Below are 20,735 nucleotides of genomic sequence, written 5' to 3'. Positions count from 1 at the left end.
GAAAGGTGTCCCTGCACATGGCAGGGGTTGGAATGAGATGATCTTTAAGGTCTCTTCCAACCCAAGCCCTTCTGTGATTCTGTCATTGTGCTCTGCTCTGGTGCCATGATTCACAAAGCCCCTGTCTAAAGAAATTATTCCAGTCCTCTTTCTCCTTTTTCTAACCAGTTTTTTCTCCAGTGCATCTCTTGTGCCTCTCTCTCCTTCTCAGCAGGAAACTTTCCATCAGTGCTTGTTTGCATGTGAAGAAGATGCAAATAGCTGCAAGACTTGGGCTCTCTCTGTTTGGATCCCATAAATCAGACTTTGCATATGCTTTACTGTCCCATTTATTACCCTGCAGCTACTACTGACTTACATGACAGACTACAACTTACAAACTGTTTGTTCCCTCAGCAGGGTACAGACACAAATTAAAATGGAAGAGGTTTTTGGGTTACTTGCTTCTGTAATTTTCTCTTTTCTTTCCTTCACATTACAGCAAAACCTTCTTTTGGTGCTGCCGCTCACGGCTTTTTGACCGACCCTTGTGAAGGCTGCTGACCATGTCCTGCTGCCTTTTGATCAGCAGTGGGGTATTATTGAGTCTTCTGACCCAGATTGCTCATCAAATAGTGATTTAGCAGTATTTCCCATGATTTTGAGGTTGAAACTCTAAATAAAGGCTTCGTGCTTGCTCTTACATTGCTTTCTTCCACCTCCCTTTTACTTAACCTTACTTCTGCTCTGCTTGAGGAGCCTTGCAGATAATTTTTTTTTTTCACTTGTGTCAAGAATATGGTGCTTCTAGGATGATCCAGAGTTTTGCTACGTGGATTTTTTTTTTTTTTTTTCCCCTTTTGTTGAGGCCATTCAGAGCATGCAGCAGTCGCTCAGCTCATGGAAGGTTTTATGCTCAGTGTTGTAGTCACAAACCCAACTGCTCTTGAGAACTGAAATCTTGTCATAAACAAGCATTTTATATAAAATTATATATATATATAACCACCAGGATTCCTTAAGACTCTTCTGTGAATTTCTCTTACAGGACTTAAAAAGCAGGAATTAAGAAAAATGCATTTGTTGTCTCCAAGACAGAGCTTTTTCCCCACATACATTGTCCTCTTAAAGCCTGTCCAGTGGGATTTGATTCAGCATTGGTTGACACTGCATTTAGTCAAGAAGATGAGGGAAAATAATTCTGCTATTGAATTATCCTCAAATTCACCATAATATCTTTATATCTCATCTTCATGGAATCACAGTACTGTTACAGTCTTTAGAGAGGGATTAATGGTGTTTTCTGGGCAAAAAAGGAATTTTAATAGCCTTCATTAGAGCTTGATGGTTTCAATAGGGACTGGAGTATTCTCTCTTCCAGGATTTACTTTCAACAGAGGGGATGAGGATTTTCTGTGTGGCTCAGGCCCAGGTGTAGCAGCTCTGTACTCATAAGGAAGTTTTATTGTTTTTCATGTATCTCACCTCAATTACAGCTGTCCTGACAGGAAGAAAAAAAATGTTAAATCTAATTTGACCTTTTGTAGAATGCAGGCCACAGAATTCACAAGTCATTCTTGCATCACATGCACTGCTGTATAAATAAAGCAGAAGAGTCTTCAAAAAAGATTGTGATTGAAAGGTTTTAAATTATAGAAAATCTCGCCAGCCTTAGATAAGCTCTTTAAATACTTAATTATCTTCCCTGTGTAACGTCTATACCTTATTTGAGTGGGATGTTTCCAGCCTTTGCAGCTAACACATCTTAATCCTTTCTTCTAAATATAATCAATCTTGAAGTATTGAATGTGAACTCGTATTGACCATGGTCTTGGCTTTGTTGGGTTAATTTATGTGTCTCAAATGTCTTTGCAAGGTCCCTTGTTCTGCTGAAGAACTGCTGTCAGTTCTGGGGAAAATACATCAACCTGGACTCTCAGGTATATCTGTGAAATATTTCCTTTTGTTTCCACAATGAACGCATTTCCTTACCAGGCTGGTTCTCTTTCTTGCCATGGACTGGGGAAACCTTTAAGCACATGGACTTTATGAACATTTCTTTCCCCAATTCTAACACACAAACCTGTTCAGCAGAGACAAGGAGAGGCACTATAAACCTGTCCTACATGGCTAAGGAAAAGCACTTGTTCCACGAGCAGTGTTCCATGTGACGGGAGATCATTGCCTACATGGGGAACTTCTGCATCAAACAGTAACAAATAGTACATCAGTTATTGAGAAAGTATCCTGGAGACCTCGAAAATAATGAATGGAGACTTGATGGAAGTCGCCGGTTTTCAGTTCAGGTTAAATTTAACCTTATTTTTAAGCAAAGAGCCTTTTGGTGTCAGTCCCAGAAGGAAATCCCTTGAGACCACCGCAGAAGGGATTTCTGTGCCACAGAAGAGCTTTCATAGCTGGGACATGCAGGATTTTTGTGTGTGCTCCTGCAGCACGTTTCTAACCCTGCCTGCACACCACGAGGGCCGAACATGTTCCAGAGCACCAAAATATGTTCCCTGGCACGTTAAATTTGGGGTATTTTGAGGGAATATGGGGAGTCCTGCTCCACCTACTGTCCCAGGCCTTTGGATCTGTACATGAGTGCCTTGGGAATCCTGTGCTGTTTTACCGACACTGAACTGTCCAGCAAAAACGTGAGCAGAAGATGAATGAAGTGATTTTGTGTGTGACCTTCTTGTTCTGAGAGCTGTGAACTCCAGCCCCGTCGCCTTTGTTCTCAGCTCCGCAGCAAATGCTGTGGAGTTCAGGAATTCATCCAGGAGGTGAAATGCCCAGATTTGTCGTGGGATTGTAGTAATTTTTTTTTTTTTTTTTTTTTTTTTCAGAAGTCCTTTGACTTCTCTCTGTATTTATGTCTTTCAACTCTGATGGGAGTAAAGCACAAAAAGCATTCTGAGATCTGGCAACCAGACTGTCACCAGCAGGGAGCTGAGCTGGTGGTTTGGCCATTATACATATTCTTTTGGAGTAAAAGAGTGTCAGATTTTGTTTGGTGCTGTCTCTCCTGCCCTTTTCCTTTTCTTTTTTTCAGGAATATTGAATGGTAGTTTCAATCCTCCCCAATTTCTCTCAGGCTGTGGAATGCTTTTTTTGTGAAATACCAGCACCTATCACCCATCATTGCAGCTCTCAGGGTGAACAGCACACTGTGCAGCATATCGGAAATTCTAGCATTTATTACTGCCTCAAAATACATTTTGTGAAAAAAGAAAGAGCTGATCTTTTGGTGTAATAGTGTGGAGTCTCTCCAAGGGAACAGCCTAAATCAAGAAGTATGTTTCAAGGCTGAGTTTTAAACTGGAAATAAACAGAGATACAGCCCAGGAGAGGGAAAGCTGGAAGGAGTGTTGTGGTCTGCAGGGTATTGTGAAACTCTCTGTATCATAAAAACCTGAAATAAAAAGAGAAGTATTGAGTGGTAAAGAAAGACTCGCCTGGTTTTCATATGACTTAACTGGTTTTCAGGCACCTCTGGTGTGTCTGCCAGCTAGATCCGGGACATTAGATTACTGGTGCTGGTAGTGCTACGATTGTTGAATTTTTATGGGAGGCGTGGGGGATTTTTGAAGCAAATACTGAAGTTTGCTTCATCCCTGGGTTTGTGTCTTTATGTGGGCAGAGAGCTCCCAGCCAGAGTGATTCCTCTGGTTAATATCTTGGGGTTTGGTTTGGTTTTGGTTGGGTTTTTTTGCACACAAAATTTAGTGATGCTTAGCAAAGGCTCTGGTTTTTATCATTTAAGTTTTATTTTTGTTGCTTCCATCTCAATAGATTGCCAGCCTTAGCTTTGAGTTTGGGTTTTTTGTTTATTTTTCGGTCAAGTTTGCCTTGATCATTTCGGATAAGTGAACCTGCAACCTGACCTTGAATGTGAGGGGTTTTTTGTGGTTCACCGTGCTTGGGACAGAGCCTCCCTGGTCTTTCCAGCTAGAAGATAATCAGATGGAGTGAAACTGGGAGGGGGGAAGAGCTGAACAGATGTATTTACTTGGAAAATACAACTTAGTGCTCACGATCCCAGCTGGCATATGAATAGACATATGTAAACCACGGAGTGTCTGTGACCTCTAAGCACATTCAAAACACCCCAGAATATTTTTACACAATGCGCTCAGATGGTTTCTTTAACTCTCCAAAGTCTAAGCAACCTCAGAGCCATCTTTACTCTGTGGCAGTTTAACTTACTTTAGGAACCTGCCTTTTACCCCTGGGATTTTTGGGGTGGGGGATGTTGTAGGGGTTTAGCAGGGAGTTGTATTTCTGCTTCAAAAGCAGGAATGAGTGGCACAGATGGATCAGATTTATCTGAGGTGTCAGCAGGAAAAAAGGATTTATATAAATGTATATCAGCAATGGACTTGTTGCTTAACTGAGCTTGGCTTCCACAACGATGCTGCCAGGAACTGCAGGAAAATAAACTTTCTAGCACAAAGCATGACCTGAATATCACGTGAGAGCATGAAGAAACAGCCTCCTGAATTCATACTGTGCAGCTGGGGAGGTGTTCTAATGACAGCTATTTCAAGTGGCTGTGTACAGTAAATTAGCAGCCTCCTGTATTTAGTGCACTCAGTGGTATGTACTGTACTGCCTGCTTGAAAGGCTGTAAAAAAAGGGAGGGTTCTGTCTTGGGTAAAACCACTGCAGGTATTTGTGTCAGCTCTGAGATTTTTATAGGCACCTGTTCCCTGCCTTTCTCATTAGCTGCTCTCCAGGGCAGCAATTGGAGTGACAGCTATAACGTTATCCACTCAGACACCTCTGCCCACATCAAAATGTTTTGCTGCAGGTGAGGTGATAATTCTCCTGGCATCAATCAAACTTCTGTCAGTGAGATCAGACAAATGGCCTTCTGGTTCCTGCAGCAAATATTTACCCTGCTTTCAATCTGAATAGAAAATACAGTCAGTAATTCTGGTAGAAGGGAATGGAGGAAATGACTAATAATTGGCCAGTAAGACACTTGCATTGATAGGGTTATTCCACAGTAGTGAGGGTTTATTTGCACTTCCAACAGTGTGAGTCCTTGTATGGGGGCTGCACTATTGATACATCTGGCTTTATACGTGTTTTTGCGGGAAGCAGAAGAGGAAAGGCAGTTTATTCAAAGTGTAATGTTAATATTGTATGTGAAATATGTATATTTTTAAATTTGTTTCTTCATTAGGTTATAGTCCCTACCAGGTGCTTTCTCTTACCATCTGTGGCTATTCACCAAACCAAAGTTCCAGGTGGTTGTGTCACCAGCTGAGAGCAAAAGGAACATTGTTGTTGGATATGTGAGATACCGTGTTTATATCCTTGGGGGGAAATGAGTCAACTTTTATGATCAAAGTACTTTGTGACAAAATGTGTTTAAGTAACACAAACCAAGCCCCAGCGCTGTATCAGGACGCAGCACAAAAGCATCCGTGTGGCACAGCTTTGATTACATGCCCGTGTTCTTCTTGTCCCATTGACCCCTGCAGACACCACCAGGTTTTGCTTCTCCCAGAAGTTTGTTTTAGGGGAAAAAGCCATCTATACTCGCCAGGTCTGGAGTAGGGATTGGCTGCTGGATCTGTGCTGGGACCAGCTCTGTTAAATATTTTTATTGATGTCATGGATGAGGGTATTGAGTCTTTCATTAGTAAATTTGCAGATGACACTAAGCTGGGAGCGTGTGCCGGTCTGTTGGAAGGTAGGAGGGCTCTGCAGAGAGATCTGGAATGGCTGGATGAGTGGGCAGAGTCCAATAGGATGAAGTTTAATAAGTCCAAGTGCCGAGTCCTGCACTTTGGCCACAGTAACCTCCTGCAATGCTATGGACAGTGGCTGGACAGTGCCCGGGAGGAAAGGGACCTGGGGGCACTGGTGACAGCAGCTGGACATGAGCCAGCAGAGTGTCCTGGTGGCCAAGGGGGCCAATGGCACCTGGCCTGGATCAGGAATGGTGTGGCCAGCACGAGCAGGGAGGTCATTCTGCCCCTGTACTCAGCACTGGTGAGGCCACACCTGGAGTGCTGTGTCCAGCTCTGTCCCCTCAGTTCAGGATGGACACTGAGTGCTGTGTCCAGCTCTGTCCCCTCAGTTTAGGATGGACATTGAGTGCTGTGTCCAGCTCTGTCCCCTCAGTTTAGGATGGACATTGAGTGCTGTGTCCAGCTCTGTCCCCTCAGTTTAGGATGGACATTGAGTGCTGTGTCCAGCTCTGTCCCCTCAGTTTAGGATGGACATTGAGTGCTGTGTCCAGCTCTGTTCTCTCAGTTCAGGATGGACATTGAGTGCTGTGTCCAGCTCTGATGTCTCAGTTCAGGATGGACATTGAGTGCTGTGTCCAGCTCTGGATGTCTCAGTTTAGGATGGACATTGAGTGCTGTGTCCAGCTCTGTTCTCTCAGTTCAGGATGGACATTGAGTGCTGTGTCCAGCTCTGGGTGTCTCAGTTTAGGATGGACATTGAGATGCCTGAGTGTGTCCAGAGGAGGGAATGAGGCTGGTGAGGGATTTGGAACACAAACCCTGTGAGGAACGACTGAGGGAGCTGGGAATGTTCATCCTGGAGAAAAGGAGACTCAGAGCTGACCTTATCAATCTCCACAGCTCCCTGAAAGGTGCCTGTGCTCAGCTGGGGTTGGGCTCTTTCTCCAGGCAGCACTGACAGAATGAGAGGACACAGTCTCAAGCTGCATCAAGGGAAATAAAGGTTGGATATCAGGAAGAAGTTTTTTACAGAAAGAGTGATAAAGTACTGGGATGGTCTGCCTGGGGAGGTGATGGAGTCACCATCCCTGGATGAGTTTAAATAAAGCCTGGATGTGGCACTGGGTGCCAGGGTTTAGTTGAGGTGTTGGGGTTGGGTTGGACTCGATGATCTTGAAAGTTTCTTCCATCCTGGTGATTCTGTGAATTCTCTGATTCTGGAGCTTTCTGCTGATAAAGGAACAGAACACTGAGCTCTTCCCTTCTGTTTTCTCTGAGGTATTACCTTGTGGTTATTCAAACAAGGCTTGTCATAGTTAGAGATAAAAGTACTCAGTCATCATGGTTGGAAAAGCCCCCCAGGGTCATCAAGCCCAAGCTGTGTCCCTTCCCCACCATGTCACCCACTCCAGAGCACGGAGTGCCACATCCAGGTTCTGTGAACATCTCCAGGGAAGGTCTTTAAGGCTCCTGAAAGGAAAAAGTCCTTTTGCGTGCGCAGCAGAGAATCAAACTGGGGATTTGCTGTGCTTTTGTAAATAGATGGAGATGGGAGACAAAGTAAAAGGCAGCAATTATGGTAATGATTGCTGTTCTCCAAAGAAATAGAAATTTGCTTGTTAGTTTGCAATATTCACCTGCCAGAGCTGAGCAGAGCAGACCCCCCCTTGGAGGACTCCAGACACCTGCTTCTCTTTGCCTATAAAAGTGACTGAGGACTTGCTCTCTGAGGCTGCTGAAATGGATGCTCAAAATAGCAGTACGTGATGTGTACTGCTACGCACATCACTTCATGTGATTATCTCTGATTATTTCTTGAGTGGCCATAGCCCTATGCCAGGGTAAACTTGAAATCATGGTGTATTTAGGGCAGTGGATGTAGTTACCCAGGAGTACGAGCTCAGGGAGATCCTGCCACGCTCTCTATCATGTCTGAGAGCAAACATGTACTCTAAGCCTGTATTTGTTACCTTTTGTGAAGAACTGAACCCAGGGGACTTAATGTGATATTTAACTAAATTACTGTGATTGAGCCCCTGAGGTCAGTGGCATAAAATGTAACAGTGTGTTAGGATCACCTACCTGAAGCTGCATCTCAAACAGCAGCTGATGAGCTGTCTGATACCTTGGTAGGGTCTGCAGGCTGTTTTCTGTTGCAGGTGTTGGTATGTTCCTGTTTGGAAGCATCCCTTGCAGAGAAAAAAGGAAAAACATTCAGCAAAACCCTGCTGGATTCCATTTTCAGGAAAACTTAAAAATACAAACTTAATTGGAGGAATAAAATCATGATGGATGTGGAGTGGTAAATCATACTTGGAATCAATATTTAGGAAGAAAACAAAATTTTGTGGGGTGTACACAAAAGTGCTGGTCAAATATGTACACATTGCTCTGTGATCCCAGCAGGTGCAGCAAATCCACACGTGGATGATTTGCTTGAAGATGTGGCTCAGGCACCCCCTACTCCTGTGATAACAGGAAAATTCACTTTTTCATTCAGTTTTCTGCGGTCCATTTGCACAGAGGGTTGTTTTGGGATGAGACCTTAATGAATGTCAGAGGACGTGGTTGGATTTCTCAAATTTAGTTGTCAGTGGTCAACTTCTCCCACCTGCAGGACTGGTGGCCATTCCTATTCCAGGGCTGTGTGTGCACTTAAATTCACCCTTTCTCGCATTCTTTTGCCCACCCACCAAACCAGAACTCCCCACCCTACATCTCTTCCTATCCTATCTCTCTTTTGTTTCCCAGTTCTTCCTGCTTCGCTGTGCTTTGATGCTGTTCCTCTATCCTGCCCAGGAAATAGGTTTCTAATTCAGGGATAAAAGGATGAGACTTGGAGCTGAGAGTCCTTGATGTCCTTAGGGAGGAATTACCCTGTCTGGAGCTGTGTGCAGTCCTATGATTAACTGTGTGAGGGAAGAGTAAGTTCCTCTCCCCTGCCACAACTTGTGCAAAAATAAGCCATTATATCTTTACCTGAATCCCAGAATTTCTGTGGACTGGGTGACCCAAAAGGAGGCATTTTTTACATGAATATTGCTGCCTGTTGAAGTCATTCTATCATAAAGCCACGGGCTAAAACTGCTGGGCTGAAAAGGAGGTTTGAATTCTGTTTTTCCAAGTGAAGGACAGGCAGATGATTAGCACAGTGCCTGGGGTATCTGGAGGTCACATCAGTTACAACCAATTAGTGTTCTACTTATCAGTTGGAAAAAAGTTGAAAAAAGTGATTTAAACTGTAATTAGTAAACAAAAGTCTTTCATGTTCTTTTAAGACCACCTCAGGGAGTGCTGGTTTTGGGCTGGTTAAAGCCAGTTCATTTTTCATTTGATCATTTGGAACATTGCAACCAAGTTTATTTTAGTGCAAGACACTATTCAGTGGTTAAAAAGAAGCTTCTTGAAAACAGCTTTTTCTTTGTGGATTTGCGGTGCAAAAGAACCCGCAGTAAACACCACAGCCATCTGTTTCAAAGAAGAAACGTTGGGTTATGAATGTCCTCGCAAAAAGCTTTTTAGTAGCTAAAAATGCATAATTTTAGAATTTTTTGTTTGATTTTTCATTGATTTGATTGCATTGAACCAGATGGGGCTTTTTTTTTTTTCATGAAGAGCCTTCACCACATCCCTGTGTACGATGCTTTGAGATAATACATGGCTGGCAGATTTGGAGCTGATGATGAGGAGGTTTGAAGATGCAGCGTCTCACAATTTTCTTGGCACTTCAGGAGGAATGCAAACCTGCTGTCCCACCTGTGATGAATGAGCTCGTTGGGCCAAACAGAACTTCTACGTGTAGTGCTCATTTTTGCATCTGTCCAATCCCTTCCCTGTGCATTCACTGGGAGAGCAAAGGAACTTTGATTCCAAAAAGTCTTTTATTTGCCCAGGGAATGGGCACGGCCCCGAGGCTGCCAGAGCTCCAGGAGCCTTTGGACAGCGCTGCCAGGGATGCCCAGGGTGGGGGTGTTGGGGTGTCTGTGCAGGGACAGGGGCTGGGCTGGGGGATCCTGGGGGTCCCTCCCAGCTCAGCATATTCCAGGATTCCATAATATTTTTTCTCTCTGATGGAGCATTCCTCACTAAGATTTGCCACGTGAATGGAGCAAAAGCCGTGCACACACCAGAACAAGTCAAACTTCTGCACAGGTTGGAAACTGCGGATATAATCAGGAATGCTTTCACGTATCTGGATACAGTGTGTTCCTCTAAAAGCTTGCTAATTTTATTTTTAAAAGGGAACATAAATATCTGACTCACTTGTCTATGCGTCTGCTGTTCTATAGAAAATGCCTTTGCTAACAATACTTGCATGTGGCTTGTCTTTTTAATGACTAAACAAGGATTTCTGAATAACAGCCACCAAACAAATTAGTAGGGCTCATAAACATCTATTTTAATAATCCTGATAAAACATGCTGTGACTCCACTCTCTGATTCAACCCTTTCTTTTATTGATAAATGTCTTCTGAGGAGGCCAGCAGATCTGCCTGACCTCTCTAATCTTCTCTCCCAGACTGACATGTCACACTCCTTTGGGGAAGGATTTGAGTTCTCATTCTGTGTGGTGGATTAAATAAGTGTCACTGGGTTTCTGAGTCCCTTCCAGGAATTTCCTCTGAGTTAACCTTAAGTATTCTGTCTGTCAGGAGCTGCAGTTCCTGCCAGGTGCTGTGGCTGCTCGATTTGGACTCCAGTTCTCCCAGTGGGAGGCTGCCAGGAGCAGGGCTCAGTGCTCATTGATATTCACGGTACAGCTCCAGGCATTGTTCCTGTGAGCAGCACCCGTGGGCTCTCCCAAAGCCTTGGACCAGGTGTGTTCTGAGTTGTTCCCTCTTCATTTCATCTGATTTGGCTCCCTGATCCTGTTCCTTCATTTATTTCTTGTCACCAGTTGTCTCCTGAAGTCTGTCCCTGTTTTTCTTGAACCTCGTTGCCCTTGTTGATGTAGAGAGTTTGTTTGTGGGTAGTCCTGAGTTCCCAGTGGTTTTACTGGGAATTTAATATTAATTCATACTTGGAATCTGATGAGGTTGTAAAACCATTTTTTCTTTTCTTTCTAAGAACTATATGTGCCATTATTATACATGTAAGAAATAATGAAATTTTGGGTACTCTCTTGCTGTTACATTAATTTCACCTCAGCATTATTTTCTGTATTAATAAGGATTGCACATGGACATGGAGTAGTTTTCCTGTCTTATCGCAGTGGCAGGACAATTGGTGCATCTCTGCTGGCTGCTGACTTGGAACCACACATGCTTATATTCACAAGCCATCACTGCTGCTCTCTAATCTATCCAGTTCACAGGCAAATAAAATATGCCATCTTTCAGGATTGAATTACAGAATGGAAATGAAAGAAAAAAGATTAGTGAAAAAAGAAGCAATGCCTAAAGAGTGGCCTTATTCTTCAGGGAGAAAATAAAATACCTGCTGACAGCTCTTACCTTAATGATGTTCTTGCTTCTGTCAAAACATCAGACGCCCCATCATTTCCACTGGCATTTGCGAGAGTCTTTTCAGAGATGCAGAGGGAAGCAGAGTGTTTTGATGGGTAGTTTGGGTTGTTTTTTTTTTTTTTTTTCAGTTGGAATCCCTTTCCATTGCCACTGTTTTTTTGTGAAAAGAATTTTTTTTTTTTTTTTTTTTTTTTTCCCCCATCTGTCCCCTCTCATGTTGATCCGAGAAGGATTTGGGAGCAAGAGGAAGTAAAGGGTAGATAAAGGTGTAAAATATACCCAGGGCACAAGTTTCTCTCCTGTGATGTAATTAATGGTGGGAATTGCTGCTGCACAATATCACTGCAACGGGTGCAAAAAGAGATCTTTGCAGCATGGGCAAGCTGGCAGTGGGAACTGGGATACTCTGCCAAACCCAAACCCAGCCACTCCAGTGTGTTTGTGTTTACAAGGGACTGCAATTGCCCTGTGCAGAGGTGTGAAGTCCTCAAAGAGGACCTTGGAGAAGAAACTTCAGCAAAGTTTCTCTTCTTCTATGGAGACATCACCCGAATAGGAGGTGTGGTTATCTCTGTCTGGGGGTGCCACCAGCTGCTCTGTGCTGGGGCAGGACCCCACAGAGGGTACTGACCCCTGAGAGCTGCTGATTTATGGACTGCCTGCTGCTATCAGGATGGCACACTCACACTCCAGTGACCAGTTGTACTTCTGATTTTCTTCAGCAAACTCTGGCACGCTGATTTTCCTTTTTTTGTCCACACCCACTCACACGACAGAGAGGAGGAAACCAGAATCATGGAGCCTGGGCAGTGAGGATGAGGAGGGATTCCCTGTGTCCCTGTTCCCTTCATCCACACGGTCACTGTCAGTCCTTGGGGTGTGACTGGCAGGCAGGGATGTGTGGGGAGGGTGAGAGGGCAGCCACTGCAGCTGGGAGCCCACAGCATTTTCTCCTCTGCAAAGCGTGTTCAGCACTAAGCTGCCTCTCCCAAAGTTGAACCAGTTTGTTCTTTACCTCAGATATTCCGGTATTGATCTCCTCTCCTCCCTCACTGTTCTCATGTCAGGGTTCAGGAATCAGAAACATTTAAAATTGATGTGCCATCGAAAGCAGATCTATTCCAGCTGACACAGAGTGGATTCTAACTCTGATTTTGATTCATACCCTAGCGTGTGCTGCTTCCCACAGGTACTATTGCTTCTTTAATTATCTGTCTCTCAGGACCTTGCTGAATCTATTCTGAAAAATTTTGAACTCTACTACTCCTGGAAATTAAGATGCTCCCAGCATTCATGTTTCATGGAAAGACAAGATCTTAATGTAGAAATTATCTGCTTCTCTTTCCTTGAGCACGTTTTCTGTACTGGAGGGTTCATACAGGGATGTAGTGAACAAAGAGTTCATTGTAAGATGTGTGGCTCTTGATTCACTCAAAGCTTTTCACTTAAATTACAGCTTTATGAAAAGTGGTTTTCTCCTTTAATTGTTTTTTACTTTCTTTCTCTATCTTCTTCCCTGACCAGATGGAGTAAAATTCAAATATAGGCAACTCTACATTCATTCCAAGGGGCTTTTAAAGGAAATAACAGACCATGGGAAATTATATTCTTCCTCATCTCCACTCCTCAGAGCAGATTTAGATTGCCTCATTACAAGTCCTATTTTCTTTACTTTGAGAAATTTGCCTTCAAAGCTTTGTTTTCCCTTTTATACCTCTAGAGAGTGGAAATTGCCTTTCTACTTCCTGGTGCTTTTTTTTTTTTTTTTTTTTTTTTTTTTTTTTTTTTTTTTGTGTGTGTGTGTGTGTGTGTGTGTATTTTTTTTTTTTTTAACAAGGAAAGTTAACAGGGCTGATAGTTTAGAATGCACACTTAGGAAATGCATCTGGGGGCTCCTCTAAATGTAGATTGTTTAAAACAAGCTTTTCCAACACTTTTTCCTTCTTGTTGATAAATGAGCAATTTTCAACAGCTGCCCCTTAGCTGCAAATTCTGCCACATTTTGCAACCCACCTTAAAGGCTGAGGACCTTGATCCTTCAGGCCAGCACCTGTGAAGATATTGATGAAATACACATCTTTACATAAAGACAAATTTTGCTCCAACAGAACTGTTGGATACTGGAGGGGAACTGTTGCTGCTGCATCCAATCCTGATATTCTGCCCCTGCTCCCCACAGCTTCCTGTGCTGGTATTTGTTTATCTGATTAAAGGAAATAAAACAAGCAGTCCTTTAAGCCTCCACATTGTACATAAGGGACACAAAGCTCTGTCAAACAACCAGAAAAGATAACCTGATAAGCCAAAGTGGCCTGAAAACTGCATATTGCAGGCGTAAATCCTGGGGTGTTCCTGTCAGTCCTTAATGCCACAGGTGCAATCACAGAATGCTTTGGGTTGGAAGGGACCTTAAAGGTCATCTTGTTTCAATCCTCTGCTGTGGAAATATAAAAAAAAAAAAAAAAATAAAGGAAGAAGTTGTCACCGAGACACACAAAGAAATCACACGCAGACAAGAGATTTTCGCAGAGGTTCTTCTGATCCAGCTCCCAGCTGAAAGGGCAGAGAGAAGAGAGCCCTTTGTTTATTATTTTACTTTTATACATTTGTGGGTCTAGCAGAAGATTGGCTTTTTGGGGTTTCCACCCCTCAGCCTCAGTGGCCAGACGAATTGTCAGTTACAATTGTTTTCAGGTTAGAAATATGCAAACAAAGGACTGAGAATGAAAAACAAAGGATTTGTTTATATTACTTCTGTGGGAAAGGTAAAAACCTGCTCTAATATTCTACAGTAACTAAAAGATCTGACTCCATTTATGAAAATCAAAAGGCTAATAAAGAAACTCAGAAAAACCTGGATAACAAGAAGTTGTGTTCTTGTTTAGTTTTTTACACACTTTTGGTTTCTACCAGCTCTTCCTTGGTTGTATTTGGAAGTCTCTCGTGTGGTGAGCGCCTTTAGCATAGTCTAAGATGGGAAAATGCCTGGGTTTGTGATCAGTAAAACCTAAGCTCTGACCAATTGTCCCCAGCTGTGAAGGGACTGGGAAGAGGGGGCAGAACAATTCCTATGGCCCCAGGAATGAGTCTCTGTCCATTCTGAGAACCTTGTAGGAAAAAAGAGAATGGAATCCTGTGTTTAATAGAGGTGGGATGAATCATTTAGCAAGGCTGGATCCATTTGTCGGTAGATTGGACACACTGACATGGATTAATGAGAAATTTTCAGGACCAGATAAGGAGGAACAGCAGAAGATAGATCCTACCAGCTGTGCCTTTTTAGGCTAAAGCACATCACAGAATTTACCACTGGAAGGTTTTGTTATCATCCAGTCCTGGTGGTGCAGAAAGGAGGGTTTGTAAGTGTGTTCCATATTCAGTTTGCAAATCTTAAGTGTTCCATGCATGGCTTGACATTTGAACCACCAAAAGTGATCCATGATCACATTTTCCACTGCTATTCCCAACAAATGAAACCATTGCAGCAAATCCCATAACACAGATGATCTTGGGACAGAAGTAACGAGGAGATCTTTGTAACCACTCTGAGCTCTGCTGCAGTTCTTTGGTGTTTTTTATGCTTCACATTTCACCTGTGCCATATTGGAAGGAGCAGGACAGTGTTCAGCAGCTGTGATTGTACGTTGCTCATCAGGATTCTCCATCTTCTGCAGGGAGGAATTGTGGAGTTTGCCACGAAGTTGGCCCTGTGCGGGAGAGCTGTGATATCTAAGTGCTAGTTTGAGTCACTGCATTTGTCTCCTGTGTTACTCTAGGCTGCAGTTAATTCTACTGAATGCGTTACAGTGCCATCCCGAGGGATGTTTTTTAACAAGGAACACAAGAATCCCACAGCTGCAAACTGACTCCTCCTCATGTGCGGGTACTGAGCATTTTTGTTTGTTTACATGTAAGAACACAATGCCTTTAGATTTATTTCACACCCAATTGTGAGATGCATGTGCTGCTATCATCCACATAAATCACTTCTCATTGAAAAACCTGGTCTGCAAACACAGTTGAGTTCAATATCCAGCCACTTCAACTCAGCCACGAAGAAATACGTCCCAATGTGACATCAGCTTAAGCAAAATAATTCATTCTCTCTTAATTCCAGTGCAAGTGAGCACAAGACAGGCTGCTCAGGGACCAGCTGGTGCTGCTGCCCTGCCTCAGCTCACCTGCACGAGTTTGTTGTCCTGAGAAAGGGCGAGGTGTCTCTTGGTTTTCATCACTGGGTCTTCTGATGTGTGAACACTTCAACTCCTTTAGGAGATGTTGATTCGCGGGCTTAGACTCTAAATCTGAGCTGTGACTTTTGAGGATAGGAATTGGGTGCAATTCAGAGGCAAATTAATCTAGCTGAGTGATTAATCGTATCAGATGAAACTGCTAAAATCTCCACTTTCATGTTCCTGTGCTCCTTTCAGGGGGTTACCTTGGGTGTCTTGGGGGATCCTGCTGATTGAAGAGGCAGATACTGCTGGTGCTACACATGTGAAGGAGTTTGAACTCAATGAGCCAAAGAAATGAAGGGGTTTGTAACACCCAATTAAAGTAAAAAGCCTCTTAAAAAGACTCTTGAAAAGGGCCATGTGGGTCAAGTTAGCTAATTGTGGATACCAGCTTGTGGATTTTATTCTGGCCACAAAACACAGGCACAGCTTGGGATACCCATGTGGTTGTGCCGTGGGAGCAGAGTGTGTGCTGCTGTCTTCACACAATCAAAGCTTAGCAAGAGCCTGTGCTGACCCTCTGTTGGTAAGACAAAATTCACCACAGCTTGGTTTAAATTCTTTAGTGCATTTTGCTTTCTTGTGTTGAATAATGCAAAGACTGCTTTTTGTTTGGTGTGTTTTTTGTGTTTTTTTAGCTTAATGTTGTTTTTTTTTTTTTCTGGCAGCTGGGGGCTTGCTCTTAGTTGTCGAGAGCTCCTTTTGGCAGGTGTTTCAGGTAGATCTTTAAAAGTCCAGATCTTTAAAAATCAAGCCCTTGTTTATGCCTCCAGTGAAAACAGGCTTAAACACGTAAGTGTAAATTACAGAAGCAGCTCTGATGAACACATGCACAAAACCTTTATGAAAATATTGGTTTTCTGATGAAGAGCATTTTTAATACTCTGCAAGCACAAAATTGACTGTCTGTGGAGCTGCCAGCAACTCCCTACACCTGCTTTGACCTCTCTCTGGCTTTATGAGTACAGTGTTTCCCTAGTCCTGAGCTGTTCAGGCTGCTGTTGTGCACATTTCCTTGAACTTTTGAGTGGTGTGTGTCACTGTGAGCTGAGTGTGCTCTGCAGAACCCTGCAACCAGTTCCAGTAATTCTGCTGTCAGTGGTAAAAACTGAACGAGCAACTTTTCAGGGAACATTGAACTTTGACCAGGCGTTCCTTGAAAATCCAGCACTTCTCCTGGACCACTCTTCTGTCCAGGACCTTGAGCAAGCCAAACTCTTCTTTTCTGGTGCCTGGGGTTATGATCCTGCTGAGTTGCCTGTTGCTGTCCCTCAGGGCCATGAACAACTGGAGGGTATCCAGCTCCACCTACAGCTCTTACAGATGGATTGGGCTGGATTTCCCAGCGAAGGAAATGCTTCTCTCTGCAGCAGGGGACATTGCCTGCTGACCTTCCTGTTGTCCCTGATCACCCTCTGGAATCTTACCAGTCATTTCAGTGAACAGGATGGAAGGGGCACCAGTATCCTCTGGTTTTGGTCTGTTCCTACCTGCTGTGGCAATGCCTCATAAATAAGGACCTTAAACTTATGGTTAAATTTAATAACTATCTGTAAAAGTCATTGTAGTACTGAAACCCTTTGTTGTGGGACAGGGCTCACTCAGAGCCTCTCTTGTGTTTGTGTTTCCGTTACAAAACCTCTGGCGGTGTTCCAACGGGAGCACCCCTGGTTTGGGAGATGTGAAACAAAGTGATTTCCACAGATCCACAAGACTATCTGAATGTAAGAGCTGGAATCCTGACCTGGTGCCGCAGGCAGTTAGGAGCTGTAAGTTAAAATTGCAGGGCTTGGTGTAATGGATTGGCAATAACGCAATACTTGGAATTCATTTGGCATTTACATGCACAGTAAATTCCAAATGAGCTCCTAAGAACCCTATAAAAAGGAAAAAAGGGTGTATGTGAAGCACTTGTTTCTCCCTATAACATATATCCTCTGTGTTCTAGGTTAAAACCTGGCTTTGTATCATGGGGAATATCTTTGAATTTCTACAAAGAGGTGATTTACATTCTTAGATAAAGTCCAGGCATTTCCAATAACGTCGGGATAAGTGGAGCACTGTTTTCTCTGCAGCTGAAGCTTGGAGACTCTGTGTGAATTCATCTCTGTTTTACTGCCCATGTTTCAGGGCAGCTTGCTTTTATGCAGTGAATATTGGTAGATCTCAAAGAAATATAGCCCTGGATTTTATTACCAATGAAGGGAATGCCTGCCAGTGGCGTGGCAGATCGTGTTCAAACTGGCAGCTGGTGACAGATGTGGATGTAATGGCTCTAAATCACTGTGTGGACTCACTGTGCTCCATATTTTACTCAACTTCCAATAAGAGTCGTGCAAATAAATTAAAGTGCAGCTGTCAAGATCAGCAGCAGAGTTGAAGGCATACGTATAATATAAAGTATTCAAAGAGCTGATGCTTTTTTTCCTGGAAAAATGTTGAGACGTATTTTGTTTAATGAAAGCGGCAGATTTGTTTCCCCTGTTTGTTTTTCTTGTCTCGCTTTTAATAATCAAGAGCACTTGTAATCAAGTTTCAGATCTAAGAAGGGCTTGTTACAGTTTTGGGCTGGTTCTGGGTCTGTTCCATTACTCCCAGTGCACCCTTTTCTGGTTATTCCATCATTTAAGCTCTGCTGGAAATGAAATCCTGTAGTGCTCTGTTTTGGAAGCAGAATACCTGTGCATGAACCAACCACAGCTGCTCAGAAGCTCCAGATGGGTTTAGCTCAGTTCTTGCCTTTTATGAAATTACTGCACACTTCTTAAAACCAGGGGTTTTTGTAATCTTATCACAAACCCTCAGCACACAACTCTATTAAATCCCCTGTTAGTCCCTGTGTGCCCCAGAGAGACCAGCTCTGGGTGTCCCTGGCAGCCTGATGGGCTCCACAGCAATTCCATTTGTCTCCGGTCACTTTTTATCCAGTTGGCACTGCCTGTTTCGTCTGTGAGCTGCTGGCTCTGCTCTTCCCTGGATTTGGGAGGGATTTGAGCCAGACTTGGAGGCAAGGCTTCACTCTCTCACCTTGCAGCTCCTGTGTTGGCTCTTCCATCATCTCCTGTTTCCTGCTCAAATCTGATCAAATGTTCACGTCATGGTGGAAGGTACAGCCAGCCATGCGGAGGTTTCTCTTCCATTGCCCTCACATTTTGTTCCTGATCCTTGCAGAGTTTTTGGCAGCCATCAGTTAATGGAATTAGGACTCTTGGAATTTGTCTGTGCTCAGAGCTATTGTTTAAGCATTTCTAGAAAACATTAAGTATCTCCACCTAGCATACAGTGCTCTTCCCTCCAGCCTGGCTACAGCCACCTGTTCAATGAACTGAATTCATCAAGTCATTTTTAATCATGTTCATTGTGCTGTGGAGCTGTGCCAGGGTCCTTATAAGCAACAAAAGGGTTTGGAGCAGGCACAGAGCAGATTCTGTTAGAAAATAGTTCCCTGTGGTGCTGGTTCTTATCAGCTTGCCTGTGAAGGATAAGGAATCATCAACATTTCAGATTAGTGACGAACAAAAGAGCAGAAACTTGGCTTATTTGCATCACAGTGGTAACTCCATTTATTTTGGACTTGTACCAGCATAAGCTAGAGAAGAATTGGGCACAGAGCCAAATAATCATTGTATTTCTTCAATAATTAAGTGAATCTACAAGGAGCTAAGCTGGTGAATGGCTAACTAGCTATTCATTAAAGCCAAGCACTGCACCGTAACCTGTGTCTGCCTGTTCTTAACTCCAGAGATGTTCTACTGTTCTTCAGGACACCTTGGAAAGAGGAACTCTGAGTCTAGCATGGAGAAATTGGCTTGAAGCAAAAAGAGTTTTTTAAGTAGCCTTACCAAGCAGTAGAACACTTGGTGCAAGTATTTTGGGCAAGATTTGACCTACGGTATTGCTCCTCTGAAGGTGATGATTATGTCCAGCAATTCACTTCTAGAGTTTTGTATTTGAGACCCATGCAGGGAATGTAAATTTACAAGTTGGAGCAACAGATGGTTTTCTGTGGCATGGAACAAAGACCTCATCAGCTATTAACTGGAGCTTATTTGGACGATGGAGTTTTCTGCTTATAAAGACAGGAAAGAGAAGAAAAACGAAATAACTGAATACTTTACTGTGCTTATTTGTGTCAGGTCCTTTCAGACAGTTGCACAAGACTGAGGTGCTTGTGTTGCTGTTCTTCCCACAGGTGCTTAGATTCAGTGAAAATCTGCACTCCTGTTTCGTGTGGAGATGTGTAGGGATTGAATGTTTCCCCAGGTACCTGACGGGAATTACTGACAGGATGAAGGGTGAATTTTGACCCTATGCTTGATAATTACATGATAAAATCACTAACAGGCGTTCCTGGTGATACAAGTGACAGCTGATAGATACAGTGACTCCTCTGCTAAAAATTTTACTTTGTTCTGCATCAACCAGAATTCCACGTGTACAAAGTAATGGGAAAATAAACCCTTATGTGCTCTGGCTCTATTTTATGTATGTAGCAAATGTATAATCTTTTATGCATTAATGCAAATGCATAAACTTTTGATATTTCTCTTCAATGTGAAAGATGCAGCTCTAGAATTGAAAAGGTAGATTTCCAAACTGTGGCATTTCCTTGCTGATCTTCCTTATCCATCAGTGCTTAAAACCACAGAGTAATATAATCAAACATAATGACTCCTCCACTGGGTGAACACATGCAGTCCTTGTACCAAGTGATAGGCATCCCTTACAAAGGAGGAAAAATAATTTTCTAAATTGTGATTTGAAACTCTAATGTAGGAAGAAAACTTCTTGTACCTACCTCTGTGATGGTCACTTTGCATTTTTGCTGCTGATTCTTCAGTTTTGCAGGATGAGGAGTTGTTCGGGCTGCTGCTAATTGTGTGCTCGCTGTTGTGGTAATTGGCATCTCTGTTTTGTCGTTATGGCTACAAAGTCCTTGGTAACAGGCTGGTGATGCAGGGAGGCTGCAGCCTGTCCTGCTGGCTGACACTCATCTCTGCTGCTTTCTGCTCTGCCTGGCCACCTGTGCTGTCACAAACTGCTGCAGAGACTTCGTGCAGTGCTCAGCACCGGGATGTTGGGAACGTCACGGAAACACAAGTTCTGCAGCCCTTTCCACGTATAAACACATATAATGCACTTTTCTCTTCAGAAGTGACCCTCAATCCCACTCTGCAGCAGTGAAGTGCAGCATAAGGCTTGGCCTGATGCTTGGGTAGTCTGCTGTCCTCATTTCACCCAGAAATGAGGGTGAGTTGCTGTTCCTTGATGGACCTTGACCTGTTTGGTAGCCGCCCTTAGGGAAAGCAGATCCTGGGAATCGGCAGGTTGTGTATCAAATCTCGTGTGCC

General features: G+C 43.3%; 1 protein-coding gene and 1 long non-coding RNA gene across 8 annotated transcripts in view; both read left to right on the top strand.

Annotated features, from left to right (window-relative positions):
* Positions 1-20,735, top strand: part of PTPRT (protein tyrosine phosphatase receptor type T) — a 451,419-nt gene that overhangs the window by 188,577 nt on the left and 242,107 nt on the right. The gene's annotated exons all lie outside the window — the stretch shown is intronic.
* On the top strand, positions 15,773-17,614 carry LOC120760180 (uncharacterized). The gene is made up of 2 exons (XR_005703333.2): positions 15,773-15,910; positions 17,333-17,614. It is a non-coding gene; the product is annotated as an uncharacterized LOC120760180 (long non-coding RNA).

The sequence above is a fragment of the Hirundo rustica genome, chromosome 16 (genome assembly GCF_015227805.2).
Source record: "Hirundo rustica isolate bHirRus1 chromosome 16, bHirRus1.pri.v3, whole genome shotgun sequence".
Lineage (NCBI taxonomy): Eukaryota > Metazoa > Chordata > Aves > Passeriformes > Hirundinidae > Hirundo > Hirundo rustica.
Note: the sequence above shows the minus strand (reverse complement) of the source record. Positions and strands in the feature narration are given on the sequence as shown.